The following is a 27156-nucleotide window of genomic DNA, read 5'->3' on the forward strand; positions in this document are numbered from 1 at the left end:
AGCATGCTCTAGTGTTTCTCATGTTTTCGATTTGCTACTCCTTTAGTTTCATTAACCCTTATATCCTCAGATGACTTTTAGCCTGGATCACTCTGACTGAATAAAACAGAAAAAAAAAAATGAAACTAAGAAAATCTGAAGAGCATCACTAAAATAATTCTGTTCACTATTCCTTCAACTTTCTAATGTAAGTAAAAATTTGTATGTTTTTCTTTACTAATGAATCGACACTTATCAAGGCCAAAAACACTTAAGTGTAAGGGTTAATAAGATGGATGGATTATCAGTTGAATGATGAAGAATATTATGAGACGATTTAAATTGATAAATGGAAGGTATAACGTTTGGTTATTGTTATGGAGACGCCCACTAATTAGCATACATTGGTGAACAAGGTATAGATAAATGTATCAAGTCAGCAAGACCGGGGAGCTGTGTTTGAATGCCGGATAGGCAAGACGCACGTGCCGGTTGCTCCATGAAAGACTTTAACACGCCCTCTGCCGGACAATCTTCCAACTGCAGTACAACTGCATCTTTGTAAATATGTATTATATTTTCGTCTTAATATATTCGTTTTACCTTTACTTTCTGCGTTCGTGTTGTTATTGATACAGACACAACAATTATGTTTCTGAATTTTTTTAGATGAGGATTGATAATTTGGATAATTTGAATATATCAGACTATTGTTTTCATCTTGAGTGTTATTTTCACAATGTTTTGATCGATGTAACCTCCTACGCAAGGTACCCATGGCATAGTGGAGAAAGTACTTGATAAAATTTAGCTGTACGTTACACTCTTCTGGGAGTTGAAGTTTTAATTTTCATTGCAGGCGACATTCAAAAAATACAATAGCGAATTACTTAGGACTTCTACCAAGTCATGGCTGACGAAATGAAAGCATGGATTAAATAAAGGGTTCTGTTTGAAATTCTTTGCAGATTCCTGAGATTGACAGAAAGATTCCCGAGTTCAGCAAGATACACCTTAAGAAGGCCGGTGGTTTCGTCGGCCAAAACGTTTATGAAAATACCACTCAGGATGAGAACAGTAACCGGCAAAATCAGAATCATACAAACGTTTGCTCACTTATGGGGACAGTTTATGATGAGTATTTGTCGATATTGGGTTTGGAGACGGCCATGTTATAGTCGCTAGGGAAACAGTGTTATGGTAATGTGTTCCACAGACGAGAACGTCTTGGGGAGAGTGGTAACTCTACAAAGAAAGGTTAAGCAAATTAATCTATTCTCAAAGCACTTGTCTCTGTTTATTTTCTCTTCACATTTAAAGTCTGATATTCGATATTTCCTCGTTCCATTGGTTCATAAGCAAGAATACGATTAGCTCTTTATCGGATGGAAATTTCTTCTGATTTCATAATTCCTGCTTGGTCAATCGATACTTTACAATATTGTCACCCTCTTTGTTCCTCTCGACTCGTAAACATTTAACCGTAAGCTTCATATTGGTTAGAAACTAATCCTATTACATGAACCATATGATTATCTTAAGGACATTTGATTTGCTTATCCATTCAGTCTTTGATTCAACCAGTAATCTATTGGTATTTCGGCTGAGATAAAGTAATAGTCGTATTGGGCGTCTCTTTAGTACTTTGTCATTTAGCGCAAAAGATGGAGGAGATTTTCTTCTCTCGTATCATTATTTATATAATCAAATTTTAAAGAGTTTTATCAGGCTTAACAGCATCTCTTTGTCGTCTATATTTACTCTGTACTTTATTTACCCGTTTCAATTACAAATGACAATCTTCTCGGTCTCCCTTTCAAACGTGCAAGTTTAATAATAATAACAATAACGATGATGATGATAATAATAAAGACTAGCATGGATGCTGGTGCGTTTACCACTAGTCCATCTCTCGGATAGGGTCCAATGTAATAGGGTCTGCAATCTAATGTAGGGTGACCCCCTCAAAAAACGGGCCCCAACTCTAATTATGCCCCGTTTCTTAGTGTTTTGTCCTTTGGTCATAACTAGTATATTATATTCAAAACATCACATCAAAACACTAGGGTCTTTGACCTTTTTTTTTCTCCGTTGACTGTAAAATGCTCAGAAAAACAATTGAATGTCCTCTGTTTGTTTGGGGGTTCACCCTGTAGTTGTCAACTAGGCTCCAACCCCTATCCATCACTGCAGGTTCTGGATATGACCTAAAACTATGTCCGATGGTGAGGCCCCACCTTGCGGGCCTTGGGGAGTGTGGAGCCACCCTTTAATTGCCATTGCTCCCAGGTCCACTCTGACCCGGAGTGGTAGTACCTGTTAGGGTCCCAACTATGGGTTAAATAGAATCCAACTTAAAAAAAAAAAAATACTCCATTAAAAATTGTTCCTCAAAATAACTAGATTCGACATTAAATAACCTGAAAAAGGTTGATATGCCGTACAACAAAAACAACCAACTAACCAACCATCACTGCAATATTGCATTCCTATGACTGTTTTACAAGTACTTTAATGGAATGTGCTCTAATGAACTCATTGCACTTGTGCCCCTTGACGTACATATCCCCGACAAACCCACTTAGCAACAAAATCTCACCCCTTCATTTTTCCTCAAGCTAAACTTTGGAATTCCCTTCAAACTACCTGCTTTCCTGACTGTACAGATAAACCGGCATTTTGTTGATTTTTCTTAGGCATGATCCCAATTAGTAGTTCCTTATGTCCAAGTGGCGATATGCCTTGTTTGGGGGTGAAAGTGAGTAAAAACGTTGCCCAGGATTGAATGAGGATCAACAAATATTATTTTAATTAATTGGAACTCATTATTTGGATGAGTAAGTTGTATTACTTACTCATTTTATTTATTGTGAACTAAAGAATGACCATAATAGTCCACAATAAATAAATGGATCAACAAATGGTCCACCCTCCTATACTTTTATTGTCGTCAAAATCCGTGAAATAGCCTATTTTTAAATCAAATCGATTGATTGCCTGCTCTAACTGGGGACCCACCACAGTACAGCGAGACAAAGCTCCACAGTGACTTAGTCCACAATACATTGCAGTGTGCATTGCACTGTAGAGAACGTACTGTTGATTTGATAAAATTATTTTTATGTATACATAATTGCTTGAATTAAAGTTTAACATGCAAAAGTCAAGTATCATGGTTTTATCGTGCTCTAAACAGAAACATTCATTCGAAACGCACCCCTGTCTAATCAAAGAACCTACTGTTGATTTCATATGTTGCTATTCTGCTTGTGTGATGATAAAATTTCTCAAATGCACTTGTGATATTAGATTATTAGAAGGGTATCGGTCAAAATCGGACCATTCCTTCTTTGATTGGAATTTTTTTCGATTATTGATTTTCGGTACTTATCGGAGGCATTCCGATATAAAATATATCTAAGAACATTCCCAGGCATAGAGTTCTATTTTTGTGAAATTTAAAACAATCGCCCCAACCGTTTCGGAGTTCATAGGAAATGAAATTACGCACCCAGACACGCATAAAGACAAAATACCTTTTACATATGAATAAAGATATAGATTAGCAGAAATAGGAATCAAGGAGCATGCTGAGACAATACAGCAGGTAGTAATGCTGAAAACATCTGAAATCTTAAGGAAAACCTTTGAATGCGGAAACTAACCCACATGAACTACAAACATTAACCAACCACAGTGAGATTACAACAAAAATAAAACAAATAGATGGAATGACCACCACTTGAACCCAAGGAAACTGAAACTGAAAGAAATCTTATAAACTACGTCACTCTGACAAAAGAAAAAGCAACACATAAAATACCACACCAAATAGTCTTCTCTTGTATTCTTTTCCTATTATTTTCTTAATTCCACCTCTTTTATTTTATCTAATTACACAATTCTTATGAAAGTGTATCCTTCTTCTCCAACCTATTGTAACATTTTCACATTCAAAAGCTTTATTCCTTCACTTTCGACAATTTTTCCCCTTTTCAATTTCAGGGCACAACACTTCTTCATCCCAAACTCCATACCTATGTCATTACTGAACATTTGAACAGTCGTCGCAAGCATACTTAGCTGGTCTTCATTCTTTGAATACAACTTTTAAGTCATCCATAAATAATAAATGATTTACCCAGTACTCCTTCTTTCCCCACTCATAACACGCATTCACCTTTCGTAATATGAACGACAAGGGTACCATGCTCAAAACAAACAGAAATGGTGACAAGCTATCCCTCTCTGAAAAAATCCTTCTCTTCACATGAACTTCTCCAAGATTTTCTTAGTTTATTATTTCATGCTTCTGTACAAAAAATCTCACACATTGGTCACTATTCCAAATATTTGCATACACTCCTTAATTCAGCTATGTGGAACAAGATTATATGCTTTATAGTACTCTATCTATGACATGCATGGATTTGTGGATCTTCTCTTACAATCCTGAAGTATTGTCCTATCAATAAACAATTGAATCTTGGTTCCATCTACATCCGTTTGTTCTTCAGGTAAGTTCTCTTACTGTTCGATATATTGTTAAATCTCATCTGCCAAGATGTCTGTCAGCAGTTTCCACATCACAAGAAGGCAGGTGATGGGCCGATAGTTATCAACTGCAGTGCGCTTTGATGTATCCTTCTGACAGAGCACTGTTCGTCCACATGTGCTCCATTTTAGAATTACATTTCCTGTCCAAATTCTGTCAATTTGAGATGTAATCTTTCCTTGCAAGTTGGTAATTTACTTTTTAACTAAGCACGCCATCTGGTCTGGGAACCTTCCATTTTGGAATTTTCATGCATTGTTTGCTCACTTTCTTCTTGTTCACTTTCATCTCATCTTAGGGTTGTTTTAACTTACTTTGTATTTCATTCTTCAAATCTTCCAGCCACAAAGCACTTCTATTATGATTCTTTATCATCATCATTATCATCATCTCCTCCACCTCCTCACTAGGAATTTTCACACAGCCATCACCAGTAATCGCTTACTGACAGTATTTCCTGGAGTCTGAATGACAACTAGTCTCCGCAGATTTCCAGCAGAGGTGGCTTCACATTATCTCAACAACTGCTTACCATTGATTTAGTGCTGGCATCAACCATTGGTATTCCTTGGGGTTTGGATGGAACCTCTCTGCACTCTTCTAGTGGAGGTTTGGCTAGTACTCTCTCACCTCGGGCCATCCTGGATTCTTCGTAGCTCTTTTCTGTGGCGCTATCCAATGTAGATGCCATCATTCTTTTTTAGGCAGAAGGGACATAATATTTTGTGGTTTCGGTTTTCTGTGGTCCCCATAACCGTGTTCTTTCTGTTTTGTTTTTTTTACTTCCTATTGTAGCATCCAAATTACTGGTTAGTAATCCAACTTAATGTGTTTTTTTTTATTATTATTGTTGTTGTTGTTGTTGTGGTTGTTGTTGTTGTGGTGGTGGTGGTGGTTGTTCCCCCCCCCCCGTTAGCATACGGATCCAGAAGAAAGACACAACTCATGGAAACAAAATATATTGAACAGAAAAGTGAATACAACAAATAAATAATGTGGTTATACGTCGGACCGACTGCCACTGGTGTCAGACTGCATAACTGGTGTACTAACGCCGAGAAACATATTCTCCCGATCCTTATAATAAGTAGATAGAGTTTATTATTATCTGTAGGTTGAACACACTACGACATCATCATCGTTTATTTATTTATTTGCCGACTATTATCCTCATCTTTATAGTAGTTGTTTCACAACGTTTCGGCCAACTATTCTTTCCGGCCTTTGTCAGGTTGTTAATTACAACGGGATAGGAATGCTGAATCTTTTAAGCGTATCTTCAGTAATTATTGCCTTCTATAGCTGTTGTCATCTCACCACTTTTTGGCTAGCTAATCCTCTGGCCAGTTTTGGGTAGGATTGAAACTGCTATCTTCTGACAATGCTCACTTGGCCCTGTAGAGATTCAACGTCTCTGTCCACTGCGCCACGGGCTGAAACGTCATTAAACAACAAGTATAAAAATGAGGATAACAGTCCGTAAATAAATAAATAAAATATACAAATTACTCATCTCAAAAGAATTCCAATAATTAAATAATATATCATCATCATCATCATCAGTAGTAGTAGTAGTTTCTTTTTTTTTTTTTTTTTTTTAAGATCGAGCTAGCATTTATTCATGTGCGGAATGAATGAACTTCTCAGAAGAATACCCGTCCTCTATTCAGTTCTTTTTCTTAAAGAGATATGTCAAAGGTGTTGAAAGAGAAATGAAGACAAATTCATAAAGAAATTACAGACAAAAAAAAAAGCAACATTTTTTTTTTTTTCGTCTGTGACCTTAACAACGCCAAACGTAATGTTAAAGAAGAATCGTTCCGGAACATGAAAAGCCACCAATGTTTTTTGTCTCCACTTTTAATCAGTGTCTTGTTTACCAACACGGGTCTTCTAGCTTTTTTTTTTTTTTTTTTTTTTTTTTTTTTTTTTTTTTTTTTTTTTTTTTGCTTTCTCTATTCAGAGTTGATCCTTTAAGAAAAAACAAATGTTGCCATGATTTAAATTGAGTTTCTAGTGTTTATTCAGATTTGCACTAATGGCGGCAATTAGGTTTGGTTTGGTTGGTTTGTTTTACGGCATATCAACCCTTTTCGGGTTATTTAATGCCGAATCCAGTTATTTTAGAAATATTATTCATGTTGCATCCAGTTATTTTCTAGAAGGTTTTTATTCTTCAAGATTTTTGTATCTCCAATCGCTAGTTTGTAGTGTTTGATTTGTTTGGTTGTTTTATTGTGGATTTTATCGTTTTTGTTCCTTGCGCGGCAGAACATGAATGAGTTTTGCAAACGAGGAAAAAGGGTTACAGTATTTAAGTTTGGTACATTTTAAGTTAGGAAACCAGTCAGGAAGTGGGGAAGATAGAAAGAGAAAGGGGAATGGAAAGAGGGGAGAGAAAGGGGGTTGTTTTTGTTTTTGCAGAACATGATTGTTTTGCAAACTGAAGTAGAAAAACAAAAAGCATCAATGTTAGGTGCATTTCGTCTCAGGAAGCCAATATCTTCAGACAGCCTGATCTGGTAACACCAGTATGGCGGCAACTGAAAGTAAAGAAAATACAGAAAAGTCTGTATGATGAACGTACCGGTAACGAAACTAAGATGAAATATTCCAAAAATCAAGTAATTTGATCAAGTAGTTTTTTTTTATTCAAGCAAATCAAATTTTATGACTAAGCGAGTCGTTGCATTATCGTCAACCATGATTAAACCCGATGAAATAAAAGGGAGGGGAGAACTCAAATCGAAGTGAGAAGGTGAAAAATCAGCCTTACGTTCAATGCAGTTTAGTAGTAAAATCGTTAAAAATCGTAAACTTTGATTTTCTAAGTTTTAAATACAACTACTTGATCAATTTACGTGATTCTTGGAATATGACATCTTTGTTCTGTACGCTATACATATTTTTCTGTATTTTCTTTAATTTTAATTGCCGCCATAAGTGCCAATTTGTATTTTTTTTCTTTTTTTTTTTTTTGAAGGGTAAAGTTTTAAGTATGATTTTCAAAGAATAAATCCCAGTTGATAAAGTCCGTTATTTTGAAATATATTCTAATTTGAAACTTTTGGTCTGTTTGGTAGTATTTTTATTGTGAAAAACACAGCTTGAATGGCCTGGTCATATTTAGATGCGTCCAAGACTTTCTGTTAGAGATTTTGTTTGTCGGCCATGCTTTTCTATATTATGCTGAAGTTAGAAATAATATTTTTGTTAGTCTGCTGCCGTGAAATTTAAATATAATTTTCATTGGTCTTTTTGTTTTCTTACTCACTTTCACTCCAAACAAGACATTGTAAGGAACTACTAATTGGGATTATGCCTAAGAAAAATCAACAAGATGTTGATTTATCAGTATAGTCAGGGAAGCAGGTAGCAGGAAGGGAATTCCAAAGTCTAGCTTAAGGAAAGAAGCTATTAGAGTAGAACGCTTTCTAGCATTTAGGGACTTCAACAGTGGAGGGTGAGATTTTGTTGCTAATCAGTTTTGTCGAGGATATGTACGTCAAGGGGCACAAGTGCAATGAGTTCATCAGAGCACATTCCATTAAAATACTTGTAAAACAGGCACAGGGATGTAACATTGTGGCGATGGGACAGGGCTTGGAGCTTAGTTGACAAAGTGGGAGCTATTACATTGCAGACCCGATTAGATTGGACCCTATCCAAGAGAGATAGACTAGTGGTAGAGGCACCAGCATACATGGGCGAATAGTGGTTTGTAGAGGTACAGGGTAGTCTTAGGTGTGAGTAGTTTTCTAGCACAATAGAGGGAATCTACCTTCCTTGCAGCAGGTTTTGCAATGTCCTCAATGTATTTGTTCCAGTTCATATTTCCTGTGAATGTTAAGCCGAGGAGTTTGAAAGTAGAGTTCTCAGGTATGATGTTATTTGTCATGGATATCGGTGGTTGGAGAGGATTCTTGTAATTGTTAACAGCTTAGTTTGTTACAGTAAAGACTGAAATAACAATTTTCGTAGGTATTTTATTTACCTTCTCTGCAGGAAGTTAGACACAAGGTCAAGTGTGGGTTTGATGAAATTGTTTACCTTGGGTTGTTACAGAGAAATTCGAAATTGCATTTTCCTTGGTCTACTGTGACAAAGTTTAAAATAGAATTCTCATTGGTCTTCTATAGTGAAGTTTAAAATAGTATTTTTGTTTCACTGTTATTTTATTTACCAAGCGTACACTTGCTAATTTGCAAAGTGCTCAAATGGCTGCTGTTGTTGCTAATACCTTCGTTAACCAGCTATCCCTTGTAACGTAATCCCCCATTGAGGAGCTTTAGAACTACGCTGAGATAGCTTTTTGCCGGGTGATGCCAGATAACCCAAGGATTTAAGATAGAGAAGATAAATATAGATATATTTTAATTCACTGTCAAAATGGATATATTTGTTTTGTTTTTTTGGTTGGAAGACCTGAGATATTTTGTTATTTGGGAAAAACTCAACAACAGGAAATGCGAGGATGTTAGACGAACATATTGTACTGGCTGAGTGATGGTTGATGACCTCAAGGTTATGGGATTTTTAGTCTTGAATGGGGTCTCAGATCGTTGAGGCTTAGCGTGATTTGATTAGCTGGGGAGATTTCCACCCCACCCACATCGGGTCGATATGCTCTAAAATTAAACAAATTGCTTGTTGAATTCGGGGAGAACAGATCGTATAAACCCGCCGTTCCCTGGAGAGGGGCCTCCTCCACCTTCCTCATCCAACCGTCTGTCGCTGTCTGTGCAGAGATTTGAGACTTTGGAAAAACTTACTACGAATTGAATGAGAATTGTAAAAACATTTTTGTACATAATTTTGTGAAAATTAAGCTTCTGTAGATAGACTACAAGAGTTTGTCTTTCTTCCTGCCTGCTGCTTCGATATTCGCTTTCAGCAGACCAGATTTCATGTAACATCCTCAGAGAAGACTAGACAACACAAGCCGAGATTTCTAGATAAAAAAAGGGGTCCTTAACCACCTTCTCACGTCTTGGCTTCTGCTGATATTTTCACACGTGCTGATACGCACTCTGTTACAGTATTTTCATTGGTCTATTATGCTGAGATTTGCAATAATTTCCTTGCTCTTTTATATTGTGATTTTGAAATAGCGTTTTCATTAGTGTGTTATAGAGAAGTTTTGAATAACATTTACGTTGGTCTGTTATGCTGTGATTTTGAATAATATTTTTCTTGGACTGAAATAGTTGAGTTTTAAGTATCATTTTCACTGATCTGTCGTTATGAAGTTTGGAATAATATTTTTCATTGATCTGTTCTAGTAAAATTAAAAATAATATTGTAATTGGTTAAGTTTGAAATAACATTTGTATTAGTCTCTTGAGATGATGTACGGAAAATACTTTCCTTGTTCTTATAGATTGAAGTTTGGAAGATTATTTTCCTTGGTATTTTATAATTAAGTTTTAGATAGCACATTTGTTGATTCCGTATAATAATATTTGGAGTAACATTTTGAGTAATATTTTACTTAGTTTTATATGGTGAAGTTTTAAATGCCATTTTCTTGATCTGCTATTGTGTATTTTCAAATAATATTTTCGTTCGTATGTAATATTGAAGTTGGAAATGCTGTTGTACTGCAGTTCAAAATATTTTTTTCGTCGGTCTATGATACTGATGTTCAAAATAATACGTTTATCGGTCTGTAATACCAGTGTTCAAAATAATATCTTATTCGATTTGATTGTGAAGTTGGAATTGATGAATTTCGAAATAACATTTTCGTCAATCTTTGATACTGAATTTCGAATTAACATTTTCGTCGGTCTGTGATACTGAATTTCGAATTAACATTTTTGTCAGTCTGTGATACTGAATTTCCAAATAACATTTTCGTCAGTCTGTGATACTGAATTTCGAAATAACATTTTTGTCAGTCAGTGATACTGAATTTCAAATAGCATTTTCGTCGGTTTGTAATACTGAAGTTCAAAATGTACTGGATTTCTAAATAACATTTTCATTTGTGTGTGATATGGATGTTTGAAATAACATTTTCGTCAGTCTGTGATTCTGAATTTCGAAACATTTTCGTCGGTCTGAGGTTCGAAATGTTGTACTGTATTTCTAAATAACATTTTCGTTGGTTTGTGATAGGGATGTTCGAAATAATATTTTCGTCAGTCTGTGATATTGAATTTCGAAATACTGTTGTACTGAATTTTGAAATAACATTTTCGTTGATCTGTGATTCTGGAGTTCCAAAAAAAAATCTTCAGTCTGTGATTGTGAAGTTGGAATTGATTGATTTATAAATAACATTTTCGTCAATCTGTGAGACTGAATTTTTAAATAACATTTTCGTCAGTCTGTCATGCTGAATTTTGAAATAAAATTTTCGTCAATCTGTGAGGCTGAATTTCTAAATAACACTTTCGCTGGTCTATGAGACTGATGTTCGAAATAATATTTTCGCCAGTCTGTCACATGTTATAAAAGAAAGGCACTGATTGAATGAACATCTCTTCAGGATGTTCTTTTAGCTGAAACTACGTTAAAGTTTTTTTTTTGTTAATCAGGAGTCAGCTTTCCACAAATGTCTACTTTTCAAATGCAGTTTGTCAGTATCTATTTAAGATGTCAGAAGTTTAATTTAAAAAAAAAAATACGTCTAATTAGAAAAATCTTGATGGGTTTAAATGATATTTCATTAACCGCTAGCAGGGATAAATTTCTTCATCTTTGAAATGCCACCATGAAATACTGACATTTAGTTCTAAATGTTTTCCTAATTAGTAAATAGCAAAAAAAAAAAAAAAAAAGAAAAAAGAAAAAGAAAAGAAAAACTACTAAATTTTTGACAGACTTATGAACTAAATTTGTTTTATAAGAGACAGAGCTGGAATTACATACATGTGAATCCAATGACTGGGTGGGATGGTGGTTTTACGTCTTGGCGAATCTTGGGGAAGAGATGGTTTCTGCAACAGCACTATGGAGGCGTTTTAGTTTTAGATATTGACCAATCAAAATTATTGTCACAAAACCTGTGTAGGAAATCCTTATTTACTTGCCTCCGCACAAAGTTCGGTTTTGAAAGTAGGGAAGATCCAATTCTCTAAAAAAAAAAAAAAAAGAAGACATTCTGGATTGAGACAAAAATCAAAATTGACTCAGTCAAGAAAGATTCCTCCTTTCTGACCGAGAAAATAACAGATTCTACTCTTTGATCTTAGTCTCAAGGCGGTTTTTACAATAAATTCTTTTTGTGACATATTTCCATTCTATTGAGGTCAGGCACGAACGAACACCTCATAATTTTATTATACCATATTTCTTCAAACTGAAACATAATTATCAAAGTATACTTACGCAAATAGATATGAAAAGTCTTTATTAAAGTTTGTGCCTATTTCCATTCTATGGAGGCCAGGGGCGAACGCAGACCCCACAATTTTATTATACCATACCTATTTAAGTTAAAACATACTTATCAAAGTATTATTATGTACATCGATATCAAAAACAATCTGTAGACGTGAATTCATTTGCTAACCATAAAAAGTTATATCCTATCTATGAATATCATTTTGCTAACTATTTTCCTCTCAGAACGGCTCTTGTTGAGATACTCACGTACATTTTAGGGACATCTACAGTGAAGAGGTGAATGCCTTTAAAATAATATACACACATTCAGTTTTCATTGTGACAGACTGACCAACAGAGAGAGAGAGGCTCTTGTACAGATACTCACACACATGTAAAATAGGACGCATGTAGTCATCTGTGTGTTTAATAAGGAAAATAAAGTAAAGTGCGACAGATAGACTGCCCGATGAATGAAATCTCTTAAACAGATGAACTGACATATCTATAAAAAGCAAAAACGTGGAACAATCAGTTCCAGTGCATTAAAGACAAAATATTAAAATCAATATTCAATCTGATTCTTTGTTTCTAATTCGGAAAACTTGAAACTGGTTAAACATTAGTGTTTACTCTATAGCGATATTGAACGAACTTTTATTGAAAAAAATACTTGCATAATGACTTTGATTCTCATCACTAGGTGCCTATTCTTCTATTTGGATGAAGATGAGTTTATCAGGTATTAGCAGGTAGATATGGTGTTGCTTGGGATCCAATAAAGAATTCTTTGTCATCCTGTCGTACGCGTATAGAAATGCAATTACAACCTGAACTATGACTAATAGACCGCAGTTTTATAAGAATGCATACAAGGATGCACGGTATTAAATAATTTGATGGAACAAAATAATGGTAAGAATTGAAATCTTGTTTGCAGAACAAAATTGTTGAACAAGCAAAGGTATTTTCGTTAGGATGAAAGAATGATTTAATGGTGAAAGAACCATGTACAACACATAGTTAAAAGCAAAATAAATTATTTTTGGATGATTAAAATATTTTATAACACTTTTGTTAATGTTTCCTCGTTCATTTATTTTTTATTGTCGCTTTTATTGAAATATGACATAAATCATAAATCTATGACGTCACGCAATTATTTTGCTAAGGTAATGTTTTAAGATCTATTTATAAACTAGAAGATGTACTCGCCGTTGCCCGGTCAAACGTAGCATTAGATTCCCTTAGAAAAATGAAGTAAAAAAAAAAAAAAAAACGGAATAAAACATAAAAAATGTGTATGATCGAAACCAAAATATAAAGACAGTGAGTCAAGTACGATAACCATTATACCATCTTGCCACGCTCTTTCAAAAGTATTTCCAAACTCTGTTAAAAAGTTGACAAATAGATAAAAGTCCGATAACCCCCAATTTTTCAATTTTTACCTCTTAGCAGCCCCTTTTCCAGATGAATACGAATTAAAAAGTTTTCCACATATCTGAATACCCTATATACCAAATTGCAATCCTGTAGATAAAAAATTCGTTGAGTATATAGGTTAAAAAGTGTCTTCACACACACACACATTTTCACTCTTATAGATATACTAGACGATGTATCCGGCGTTGCCCGGTATTAAATGTAACGTTAAATTCCTAAAAAAATGAAAAAAAAAATGAAAAAAAAAGAAATTGAGACATGATCATGTGAGTATTATGTTTTTTTATAAACAGTTTACTTCTTATAAATAAAAAAAAAATACAATACTGGAGCTGAGATCGAAATCTAAAGACAGTGAGTCAAGTTCGATAACCATTCGCCCAGCCTGACAGGATCTTTACAAAATGTTTTCAAATTTAATTATTATTAATATAATGTAAGCGATTCGCGCATGCACAATCATGAAACATTTAGAAAATAGATAAAACTCCGACGATTCCTACATACCAATTTTTCAAATTTTACCCCTTAGCATACCTTTTTCCGGATGAACACTGATTATAAAGTTTTTCACATGTCTGAATATCTTATATACCAAATTTCAAGTCTGTAGATCAAAAATCCGTTGAGTATATAGGTTGATAAGTGTGCTGACACACGCACACATTCTCACTTTTATTGAATACTAGCGGCGATACCTGGCGTTGCCCGACTGTTTAAACAGTATTTTCGGGCGGGGAGAGGGGGGCACATCAAAACAAAAGAATAAGTGAAGTAATTACCCTGTTTAAATATTATAAAAAAAGTTAAAACTGAAAAAAATCGAAAATAAAAACTAAAAACAAAAAATAACGTAAGGCAAACGAACGATGTAAAAATTTCTTAAAATCGGAAAAACAAAAACAAAAAAAAACGCGAATGTGATGGAAAAAAAACACCAGAAAAACGAACGTTAAAACTTCTGTAAAAAAGCTGAACCCTCCCCCAAAAAAACCCATAGAACGTGAAAAATAGCTTAACTAACCCTGTTTCAATATTAAACCTTTAAAAATCGAGAAAAAAAAAAGACATCTCACACCACGATTCAAACTCACAACCTTTAGATAAAGACGCCGCGCTCTAATGAACTGATCTAAGAGGACGTTGACGAAATTAGGTCGGTTTTTTATTAATATTTTAACTAATTCATGTTCTGACGTCATTTGTGCATGCGTAGAGCTATCTTGTCATGAGATGACGGTTTTTGGCTACCCCTGCCTGTACAAAAATGGCTAGTTTAGGGTTAAGGAATTAGTGTTTTGGGCCAATTTTTCGATATTTGTCGGGCGAAGATTCCAGCTTGAAAATGATACCTATCTGACAAAAATCTGTGGCCTGTGTCGAAAGTTTTTGTGCGACATACAAACACACACACACACACACACACACACACATTTTCGCTTTTATATATATAAATAAGGTCTAAATATCTCAGTAGAACATCAAACTGAAGATATCAAGGTTTTGGTTTCCAGTCATGTAGTCTACTTTATTTGATAGAAATTTTTTATTCAATATTAATGGGATATTTTCCATTTCTAAAAGAAGTTAAAATACAGTGGGTAGTAAAAAGTATTCAGTACATTGGTTGTTGTCGTATTTCTCCAGAAATATCAAGTTAATTTGAATGAAATTTACATTCAATATTTGAATAGATATTATCAATTTAAAAATAAAACGGAAATAAAGATATACTTAGTTGACAAATATTTATTAACAAAAAGCAAATTAGCCATACGCAAAAGTATTTAATACACTGTAAAATTTCATTCTTAGCAGTCATTTCATCTTGCTACAATATTTCAATGAATCAGAAATTTCATTCTTAAGCAGTCATTTCATCTTGCTACAATATTTCAATGAATCAGAAATTTCATTCTTAAGCAGTCATTTCATCTTGCTACATTATTTCAATGAATCAGGAATTCCATTCTTAAGAAGTCATTTCATCTTGCTACAATATTTCAATGAATCAGAAATTTCATTCTTAAGCAGTCATTTCATCTTGCTACAATATTTCAATGAATCAGAAATTTCATTCTTAAGCAGTCATTTCATCTTGCTACAATATTTCAATGAATCAGGAATTTCATTCTTAAGCAGTCATTTCATCTTGCTGCAATATTTCAATGAATCAGAAATTTCATTCTTAAGCAGTCATTTCATCTTGCTACAATATTTCAATGAATCAGAAATTTCATTCTTAAGCAGTCATTTCATCTTGCTACAATATTTCAATGAATCAGAAATTTCATTCTTAAGCAGTCATTTCACCTTGCTACAATATTTCAATGAATCAGAAATTTCATTCTTAAGCAGTCATTTCATCTTGCTACAATATTTCAATGAATCAGAAATTTCATTCTTAAGCAGTCATTTCATCTTGCTACAATATTTCAATGAATCAGAAATTTCATTCTTAAGCAGTCATTTCATCTTGCTACAATATTTCAATGAATCAGAAATTTCATTCTTAAGTAGTCATTTCATCTTGCTACAATATTTCAATAAATCAGAAATTTCATTCTTAAGCAGTCATTTCATCATGCTACAATATTTCAATGAATCAGAAATTTCATTCTTAAGCAGTCATTTCATCTTGCTACAATATTTCAATGAATCAGAAATTTCATTCTTAAGCAGTCATTTCATCTTGCTACAATATTTCAATGAATCAGAAATTTCATTCTTAAGCAGTCATTTCATCTTGCTACAATATTTCAATGAATCAGGGTTCCGGCTCCTTACAGGTCAGTTGATAATGGCTACCAGACACTGCGCATGTTACCTCTTTTATTACTGTTTTAAAATTGTTAAAACAAAGGAATTTACTAATGGTATGTGCGAGGAAATCATAGCAGGACATAAAGATGGAAAGAGGAACAGGGAAATGGTTCCCCGAACTAAATTTGGTGGTGAATACAGTTGGGGCTGTCGTGAGAAAGTGGAAAACAACAGGTGGTAATAATGAAAATCTTCTAGAAAAAAGTGGTCGGTCACGTAAATTAAATGATGTTACTGCTTGTTACATTGCTCGTAACGTGAAGAAAGAACCATTTCTGACTCATTCAGAAATTCAGAAGGTTTAAATGCAGGAAGCAGGTATTGAAGTAAGCACGGACACAATCAAAAGATTATTGAATCATACATGCCTGTATTCTAGATCACTGAGAAAGACTCTATTGTTGAGTCCTAGACACGTGAAAGATTGTTTGAAATTTGTTTATAAATATCAATGTGAATCCGATGACTTCTAGAACAAAGTTATTTGGTCAGATGAAACAAAAATTGAGCTTTTCAGAAGAAGCATGCGCACCCATGTATGACAGAAAAAGGACACGGCATTTAAACCATCTAATACCATTCTCACTGTAAAATTCGGGGGTGAAAGTGTGACGATTTGGGACTGCTTTTCTGTAAATGGAGTTGAACTAATGGAAATCATGCAGCAAAATACACAAAGATTTTGTCAACACATCTGCTCAAGAGTGTTGCAGATTTAGGATTGAGCCATGACTTTATCTTCCAGCAAGACAATGATCCCAAGCACAAGGTTAAAATATGAAATAGTTTCAAGATAATAGGATAAGTGCCCTACAGTAGCCTAGCCAGTCACCCATGGAAAATCTGTGGAAAACATTGAAGTTAAGGATGCATGCAAGAGATCTTAAGAATATCACAGAATTGACAAAAAGTTTGCGAAGAAGAATGACTAAAACTACCAGCAAGTTGTTCTAAAAACAAATAGGCAGTTTTAAAAAGCGTTTGGAGGCTGTAAGGCAGATAGAGGATATACAACGAAATATTAGTAAATGTGTTAAATACTTTTGCATGTGAGTAATTTGATTTTTCATTAATAAATATTTGTTAACTATATATATCTTTATTTCCCTTTTATTTTTTAGATAAATAATATCTGTTTAAAGATTGAGTGTAAATTTCATTCAAATTAACTTGATATTTCTGGAGAAATACGAAAAATAAACAATGTACCAAGTACTTTTGCGACTCATTTGAAACAAAAATGTAGTAGGCAAAAAAAAAAAAAATGTTCTGTCAGCAACAGTACAACTTCAAAATAGTCAATATCGCCCACCTCCAGAAGAGAGGGAATTCCTGTCCGTGATAACCGTGGTAAAAGAAGACACACTCCAATCGCCAGAAACATTCACACACAATTTGCAGGACACTGCCGACTCGTCTCTAGCCTCCTGCTTTTATAGTGGCCGGGAATTATCCATTTGCATAATCACATGAGAAAGAAACGTGATTTTCCGAGAGTTGCATGGGGTAAACGCTAATAAAAACCCCCGGACGCCATCTTGGAATTCTCTTCCCCCCCCCCAACCGGTGACACAACAGACGTACCCGAGGTAAGCTCTTTTTCCCCTCATTTTAGTTATTGCTACTTCTGCTACATCATTGTACCTGATATTTCTAAATAGCACAAGTTCCCCAAATGTATTGATCACGTTTAAAAAAAAGATTTAACGTTTTTAACGATTCCTTCTGCCAGCGCAAAGAAGGCTTTCTCATCGCGATAGAGACTGATTCCAAAAATTTATTTAATGATTTTTGAAATCCACTCTCTTAAGTACCTAAAACCACTCTATTCTATACTGACTAGCACAACAATAATTCTCAACCAAATGTTGGCCAATAGCAGTGTATAAAGTTGCAGAGGAAGGGAGACTCACACAGATCATACCTTACCCCGAATTATCTTGAATGGAACGTGCTGGTTTATACCAGTCTGCAGATGCTATCTCTCTCTCTCTCTCTCTGTCTGTCTCTCTCTCTCTCTCTGTATATATATATATATATATATATATATATATATATATATATATATATATATATGGTCTGTTTATTGTAAAAACATTATTGGTTGCATATGTACATACATGTTTCAGTGGAGTGCACATATGTAACCAATAATATTTGTACAATAAATAGACTATATACAAGCTCTGTCCTGCATTGAGCACTCTTTAATAATCATGCGAGTTTCATTGGATTTACATCTAGGAAACCAATTGATACAACTGGTATATATATATATATATATATATATATATATATATTCGTGGTGAGACGATTAATCGGATTCGGAATTGGGAATCGAAATAATCAGAACTTTTGGGGGGTATCGGAATCGGAAAAATTTGTATTTATTTTCCAATGCCAAAACGATTCCTTTAATTATCTTATTATTTTTTTATTTGATTTTGTTTAAAACAAAATCTTCTGCTGCTAGTAGTAATAATAAAATAATAAATGTTTATTGATTTTAAACTACCAGTCAAACTAAAATCTATAGATCACCCCCACAAGTGTATTTTCACATTTGAGAAAATATCAGCACACTTAACATATGCTTTTACGGTAATCGGAAATAATAACAAATTTATAGTAAATATTTAGAGATTTATAAAGAATCAGAATCGAAATCGGTAATTGTGTCAGAATTGGGAATTTGGTAAGGAATCGGTAATTGTATCGGAATCAGGAAAAATATTGGAATCGTCACATCATTAATATATATATATATATATATATATATATATATATATATGTACTAGCATTTCAGCCCGGCGTTGCCCAGGTGTTTGGATGTGTATGTTGAGCAAAAAAAAAAAAAGTGGTAGTAGGAAGGCAGGCTCGAACCCGTACCGCGAAGGAGGAAAAGAACGACCCCCCCCATTGAAAAGTGCCCAGTTGAAGGTGAAGATATTAATGTTTTTAGCCAATTTTTCGATATTTGTCGCCTGAAAGGTGGAACTTCAAAGCGATCCTGATCTTGGTAAAATCCGTCGCCTTTGTCGAAAGTTTTAGGCTCACATGCAAACATACATACATACATACATACATACATACATTTATATATTGGTAACTAAAAATTTTCGACCTAAGCCGATTAAACAGCTTGCCCTATCTCTGAATATCCTTTATGTTAAATTTCAAATGTTTAGACCAGAAATTGACTGAGTAATTTGGTAGAGACCGCAAAAGTAAATTTTAAAAAAAACTTTGACCCCTATTATGACCCCTTAACATTTATTGTTGTAGGCTCAAATCAAGTTATGAAGTTAGATCCATGTCCAAGGAACCTATATCTAAAATTTCAAGTGTTTAGACCCAAAATTGTCGGAGGAGTTTGGTAGACTTCTCAAAGGTCAAATCGTTGAGCTTTGACCCCTTAACAGCCAAATTTCTGATCCAAAACCGACCACATAGATTTTTCCAAATCTCAGTACCCTGTATATCAAATATCGAGTCTGTAGACTTGGAATTGAGAGAGTTTTTGCATAGGGAAATGTACACAGACAGACAGACATAGATACACACACACACACACACACACACACACACACAGAAGATACACAGACACGTTCACTTTTATAGATATACTAGCATTTCAGCCCGGCGTTGCCCGGGTGTTTGGAGGTGTATGCTGAGCAAAACAAACAAAAAAAATTATCAATTTTTTAAATTTTGACCCCTATTATGACCCCTTAAATTTTATTCTTTTGGGCTCAAATCATATTATTAAGTTAGATCCATGCCCAAGAAACCTATATTTAAAATTTCAAGTGTTTAGGCCCAAAATTGTCGGAGGAGTTTTGTAGAGTTCTCAAAAGTGAAATCATTGAACTTTGACTCCGTAACAGCCAAGATTTTTTTTTTATGAAAACGATCACATCGATTTTTCCAAATCTCAGTACCCTGTATATCAAATTTCGAGTCTGTAACATAAAATTGACAGAGTTATTGCATAGGGAAATGTACACAGACAGACAGACACACAGACACATTCACTTTTTATATATATATATATATATATATATATATATATATATATATATATATATATATATGCATATTATTAATGGAATATCATGATTTAGGTTGCTTATAAAATCAATAAAATCATCAAAAAACATTTTACTTATATGAATAATTATCCTCATGCCATGTTGTTCTGACACATCTCCGCAAAGAGAAACCTTAGACACTTCAGGATGGTCTCTTGTAGGCATTCAAATTCTCTAATAATACATCCATTCCTAATATTCTCATACTATTTCTCTCTCTCTCTCTCTCTGTATATATATAGATAGATATGTGTATATATATGTATATATATATATATATATATATATATATATATATATATTACGAGATAAAAGTGCGAGTGATACACCCATTCCTAATATTCTCATACTATTTCTCTCTATGAAACACTTGTCAACCCTGATCCCTTTTCGCTTGGTCGAAAAAGAAACGCTCTGCTGATTAGTAATGACAGAAGTTCCCCGAATTTACTTGATCCACCTCTTCATTTTTTTTTTTTTTTTTTTGCAATCCTACTAGCACTTGTTCCTTTCTTTTTTCTTCAATAGTATTGGTATAAATAAAGAAATAATAATTTATTCAAGGTATGTTTGGTGTATGAAATATGTAGTTCTTCAGAGGAAGATGAAATTAATGCGCCAAATTGATGATTGAGTTATCCCCCTTTGTCTCAAATCGATCCTTATCACTTTCTCCCATGATTTTGCTGACCTTTCACTGTGAACTGAACCTGCTACCTCAACTGTTCTACATCTACTAATAATTCTAATTGATTCTTTCAACGTGACCATATCATCGAAGTATCCTGTTGTACACGCATTTTTCTATACTGTTCAAATTTAGTCTTCATCTGAAGTCATCAGATCTAAAGCTGTCTTGAATGCTCACGCATCCATTTCTATTATTCTCCCTCACCCATCTTTCTATTCTGTCCAGATTTAATTATCCTCTGAGATCATTGCATATCGTAAAACCTCACTTTCATTGACCTATTCCATTGATTTTTATCAGGGGATAAAAGTGCAGTGATATTTATGCTTATTCTATTAATCGATTATTAACCAAAATGAAATTCGATTAACATTTGATTATTTTTCCATCTCAATATTCAAATAATCTTAACAAGTTTGACGATTTCTTATCTGATTTACATGGTTGAGCAGCCTCACAGGCTTCACTTCTATACACCATCACACCACGTACACATGTAACTTTCATAAATATAATAAAGATTTATTTTCTCTCGCGAATCAATATCCCTGCTAAGCGATTTGGCCACACACTAACCAATCAGCTTGCAGGGCGCACTGATTTCAGGGACGTTTTTTACTTCCTTTGGGAATCACGGTCGGTCAAGAGAGAGAGAGAGAGAGAGAGAGAGAGAGAGAGAGAGAGAGAGAACCCAAGAAGCACTGAAGAAAGACATATCTTCTACTTCCCTCTTTCTCTCTTTTTCTCCCCCTTCTTTCTCTCGTTCTCGCTGTCCCTGTCCACTGGACGCTCCAGCACTGACGATCTTTGTCTGAAGATAACTACTGGCCGGCTTTCGACACCTCAAAGAACTTTCAACTCTTTCCTTTTCTTACTGGGACACTGTTTAACTTTCTGTCACTGAAATACATCCATTCGTTTTTATGCAGAAAGAGGATTTATTTTTGCTTATTTGCTACGTTTTCGTTTAGTATTTATATAGAGAAATGCATCTCTTGTTATATAGACACCCCCCCTTCTCTCTCTCTCTCTGTCTTTCTCTCTCTCTCTCTCTCTCTCTCTCTCTCTCTCTCTCTCTCTCTCTCTCTCTCTCTCTCTCTCTCTCTCCTTCCTGTCCCGGTCCACTGGACTATTCACCACTGACGATCTTTTTCTGAAGATAACCGCTGGTCGACTTTCGACAGCCCAAAAAGCTTTCAACTCTTCCTATTTTTCACCCAGACACTTTCCACATTCGTATGGATTCTTAAATATAGCATGGGCGTTGAAAAAGTAACAAAAAGCAATCAATCAAAACGCGTGCGATCCTCGTAATGTCGGACTAAATTTAGTGCCGTGAGACTTGTGGAAAACACAACCGAACACACTAAGACTTTCTTTGATAAGTGCAAGAGAGAGGAATCCAATCTCCAAATACTTCAAAACAATCAAACGCATTAACATTTGATTTGTTTGCCATTTCAACACTCAAATAATCGATCTTAGCAAGATTAACGATTTCTTATCTGATCTAGATGGCCTCAAATCAAATAAACATTTCATGGCTTACAAAGACGACGCGTAAACATTGCTAAACATAATTAATATGATCGAATATTTGGCGAGTGATGAAGTGTTTCCTATGTATGGCGGGTGAATTTTTTTTATATATATATAGCTTCGAATATTGTAATATCATTATTTAAAAATGAATGTATTTGTGCCGCTTGTTCGTGACCTGAACTTGATTTTCATATTAATCATACGTTTACTCATAATCAATTATCTTGATATTAGAATCATTATTATAGGATTTTATAGAGTCTTTTGAGATATGCAAGAAAAACACGAATAGATAAAAAATGAATGAATTATTGTTACCTTTTTTTTTAATCAAAGGAAAACGAAATTGTTAAAAATCAAAAATTCCCAAAAGTTATAACTGATTTACCCCCAAAATAGCTTTTCTTCTTCTTCTTCTTCTTCTTCTTCTTCTTCTTCTTCTTCTTCTTCTCCTTCTTCTTCTTCTTCTTCTTCTTCATCATCATCATCATCGGTTTAATTTCAACTTCATATACTGCCATATGCTGGGCCGCTTTTAGAAACTGATTTAAAAGCTAGTCAACCTCCAGTCAAATCTCTAGTTATGCATCACCCTTTCAACTGCATCTTTATCAATTTTTCTCGTGTTTTCCTTGGATTTCCCCTGTCACTTAAACCTGATATCTCAACTGTTCTACATACACTAACCCAATAACTCTCATCCATTCTTCCAATGTGACTATACTAGCAAAGTCTCCTGCTTTGCACAGCCTACATTGTACAGACTTAATTTACCTCTTATGTCATCAGATCTAAGCCTATCTTTAATGCTCATCATCTGTCCAGGTTTCACTTCCATACGTCATCATATTCTGTAAAATCTTCTCTTTATTGACAGTGGTAGCGTTTTGTTGCTTAGTAATGATAGATGTTTAAGCAGCAATTTTCTTTTTATAAAGAATATTGACTTCCTTTCAGTTTATAGAAACATCGAATGCCTTTTGTTATAGTGGTTATGTGGAGGAGTTTGTTGTGAGATAAGGTTAGTAAAAAAATCCTGACTGGATTTTTAAACCGGTATCACTTGAGGTAAGTAGAAGTTCAAGACTACTGGAAACAACGCCGAGATAAGTAAGGGGGAAAATAATGATTGTGATTTTCCCTGCAGTTTCAGTGGGAAACTAACCAAATACTTTCGAATCTTATGTTCTCATCATTTATAGCTCTTCCGAAAACGTGTTTCCAGTAACTATACGTAATTTAATCTCCATTTAAAAGTAATCACATTTATTCCAATAAACTGCCTCTCCCAAATATGTATTGCTACAAAGACAGTAAAAAATACTTTTACTCTCTATCTATTAAGATTTCCCACTCCCCTCACGTCACCACCAGAAGATTATTAACAAATATTTCTACTGCACAGTTCCTTTTAGATGTACGGATTCCATATTTGCTATAAACATATGTACCATAACCTTAAGATATTATTAAACAACAGCATTACTACATATACACTGACGAACTGCAAGTACTTGTACCCCCTCGACGTAAATACCCCCGACAAACCCGACATACAGCTAAATCCCACTCCTTCACATTAGAGATCCCTAGATGTAAGAGAGCTTTCTACTCCAGTAGTTTCTTCTCCAGAACCGCTGGACTTTGGAATTCCCTTCTGAGTGTCTGCTTTCTCAACTGTACTGACATGCAGAAGTCCAAGTGTAACATGAACCGACATATTGCTGCCCACCTCCCCACATAGTACCCCTGTAGCTTATGTCCCTGATAGTAGCCCCCTACATCAAAGTGGCAATGTGCCTTGTTTGGGGTGAAAATGTAATAAAAAAAATTGTATTAAACAAAGATTTCATAGTAATTACATGTCTTTTAACTAATAGAAACCTATTTATCTATAAAAAAAATTGTAAATAATGTACTGAAATATTACTGCAATTAAACTTTTCCATACATTAATTTAATATAAAAACACAACATCAACATGGATTCTCAAAACATAGGTGCATTACCTTTCATTTCAGTATGTATACACTTTTAATAATTTCGGTAAAATTTATTACTAACTTCCAAAATTATATTTATGATTAACTTCCAAGAGATTATTTTGAGTGTTACCTTCACATTGCAAATTGCCTGTCTTTTGATTTCTTCATCACGTCGTAACACAATGTTTACTACTGTGTTTTCTTTTTTACAATCTACAAAGCAGAATCGACGTTTAACAGTTTTAACTATTCCAATAATATACTAATTTTGTAATCTTATCGTTCAATGTTAGGACACAGGTAGCTCTCTCTCTCACACACACACGCACCCCCCCCACATATATATATATATATATATATATATATATATATATATATATATATATATATATATATATACTTCAGAATAATTTTTTATTTAACAATCACTTGGTATGGAAACCTGTGATTATAAGATTTACAAAATATTACTGGCGGTAATATTCTATAAGTTATCCCATCTAAATAAGAATTGCTCGATATGCAAGATAGAGCAAATAAATTAAATTGATTCAATGAATTTCAAAAAACCCTTATTGAAATGAAGTGGTTGAGTTTCATTTCAAAGATTTTTTATTATTCTAAGCAAGACAAAGAATACTTTAGAAAATTAATCTCCTTAACCTATAGGGTTTCGATGTCTACCATCTCATCAGAGGAGAGAAAATATTAGCAAATATTTATAAAGGTATGCACCCTATTTGCTAAAGTCAGTGAAACATGGAAAGTCAAAATCAAAATAATTAATTAATCAGAAGTCCTGTAGCAAGAGGATTTGTAGAAAAGGATATGAAAATCTACAATTGTAGATCCAGATTTTCATATCCTTTTTTGTTAAGGAGATTAATTTTCTAAAGTATTCTTTATCTTGCTTAGAATAATAAAAAAAAATCTTTGATATGAAACTTAACCACTTCATTTCAATAAGGGTTTTTTGGAATTCATTGAATCACAATTTAATATATATATATATATATATATATATATATATATATATATATATATATATATTATTTAAAAATTCAAAATGGCGTAATAATGGAAAAAATAAAAGGCTTTTGTAATCATGCCCATATATATTTTCTTTTCTTTTAATGGATTAATAGGTGCTACTTTTTTCTAAGGAGTTAAAGACAGAATAGATTCATTTATTGATATAATAATTAAATGAATGAATTTGCACTACGAAACAAGTGGTGAGGAGAATTGTGCATGTCAAATTACTTGAAATTTGGAATATATACTTTGGTAATTTATTTGTTATATACTCAACAACTACATTGACCTTCATAAATTAAAGGATTGCTATGAATAGAAGGTGAAATATAATTATAAAAATATATTTATACGGTATAAAAACAACACTAGCGAATAAATACAGGGAACTCAAAGAAAGCGGGCATTCGCCGGTAGTCGAATGGAAAATAATAAGACAAGCTAACACATGCAGACATTTAGACGACCCATGTAAATTATGCGTTCATGAAAAATTTACTATCCTGTACGTTAAAGAACCCCAAAATCTATTAAACTGTAGACGAGAAATAGCAAACAACTGTGTTCACAAAATAAAACTTACTCTATGATAGCGATACAAAATAGCTTTAAAACTAACAAAAACAATAGAAAACAAACAGATAAATAAAATAAACATGAATATACATAAACGATCACACATATGTATATATATATATATATATATATATATATATATATATATATATATATATATATATGTATGTATGTGTGCATGTATGTGTGTACACATATGTATATTTATATATATAAAAAAAAAGAAAGAAAAGAGGAAAATCGTCTGTCTTAAACCACTAACCTAGTTCTAAAACAGATCCTTTGTTCGATAAAATGCATGCCCATTGGCTGATAGGAAGGGGCGCGGTGGATACTAGAAAGCTGATTGGCTAACTAAAATCCTCAACATATATAAAAACGAGAAGCAACCACAGAATTCGCACATAAGCCTGACGAATCCTATAGTGGATGAAACGCTGAATATTCAGTGTAGCTTAATCGCCATATATATATTTTATAACTCACTAACTAGCTCTACCTACATATTGAGCACTTTTGAAGTAAATACTTAAGGTTTACGCATAAATCTATACTTTCGTATATTAATTTTATATGAGTAAATGAAGTAGTTATATATATATATATATATATATATATATATATATATATATATATATATATATATATATATATATATATAGTGGTACGTTAAATTCTAATGACCAAAGTGTATTCATTTTTTAGTGCTGAAATTCAAAGTAATTGAATGCAACTTGACATGAACTAGTGATTTCATTCATGCAGCTCATCAGGATAACAAAGGATCAACCCTAGAGGAAAATCTTCAAGCTAAAAAAAAAAATACAAACAAAAAATTTTTATATGCTTTTCACTCAGAGCCCATTCGTTTAATGGAAGCAAGGATTCCTTCATAGTCAGTCGTCTATTTTTAATTTTTAATATATATATATATATATATATATATATATATATATATATATATATATATATTATGAAGGAAAGACAAATCTAATGAGTAAGCCACTAAAAATGCAACAAAGACATAATTTTGTTGACTTGTTTGTTGCAAACGAAACACTATTGTAATAATTTTCCTTTTGATATATATATACATACATA

At 33.6% G+C, this 27156-nt stretch overlaps 1 protein-coding gene and 1 long non-coding RNA gene across 4 annotated transcripts in view; one reads left to right on the plus strand and one right to left on the minus strand.

The window, feature by feature from the left end:
- The window catches only part of LOC145261207 (cilia- and flagella-associated protein 74-like), a 2330915-nt gene that overhangs the window by 888274 nt on the left and 1415485 nt on the right, over positions 1 to 27156 (plus strand). The gene's annotated exons all lie outside the window — the stretch shown is intronic.
- LOC145261206 (uncharacterized) overlaps positions 1 to 27156 on the minus strand; it is a 211404-nt gene that overhangs the window by 3446 nt on the left and 180802 nt on the right. The window contains exon 2 of the long non-coding RNA XR_013864421.1: positions 11411 to 11615. This is a non-coding gene — a long non-coding RNA (uncharacterized LOC145261206). The remainder of the gene's footprint in view (positions 1 to 11410; positions 11616 to 27156) is intronic.

Source organism: Euprymna scolopes, chromosome 37, assembly GCF_053919585.1.
Source record: "Euprymna scolopes isolate OS-2025 chromosome 37, ASM5391958v1, whole genome shotgun sequence".
NCBI classification, from domain to species: Eukaryota; Metazoa; Mollusca; class Cephalopoda; order Sepiida; family Sepiolidae; genus Euprymna; species Euprymna scolopes.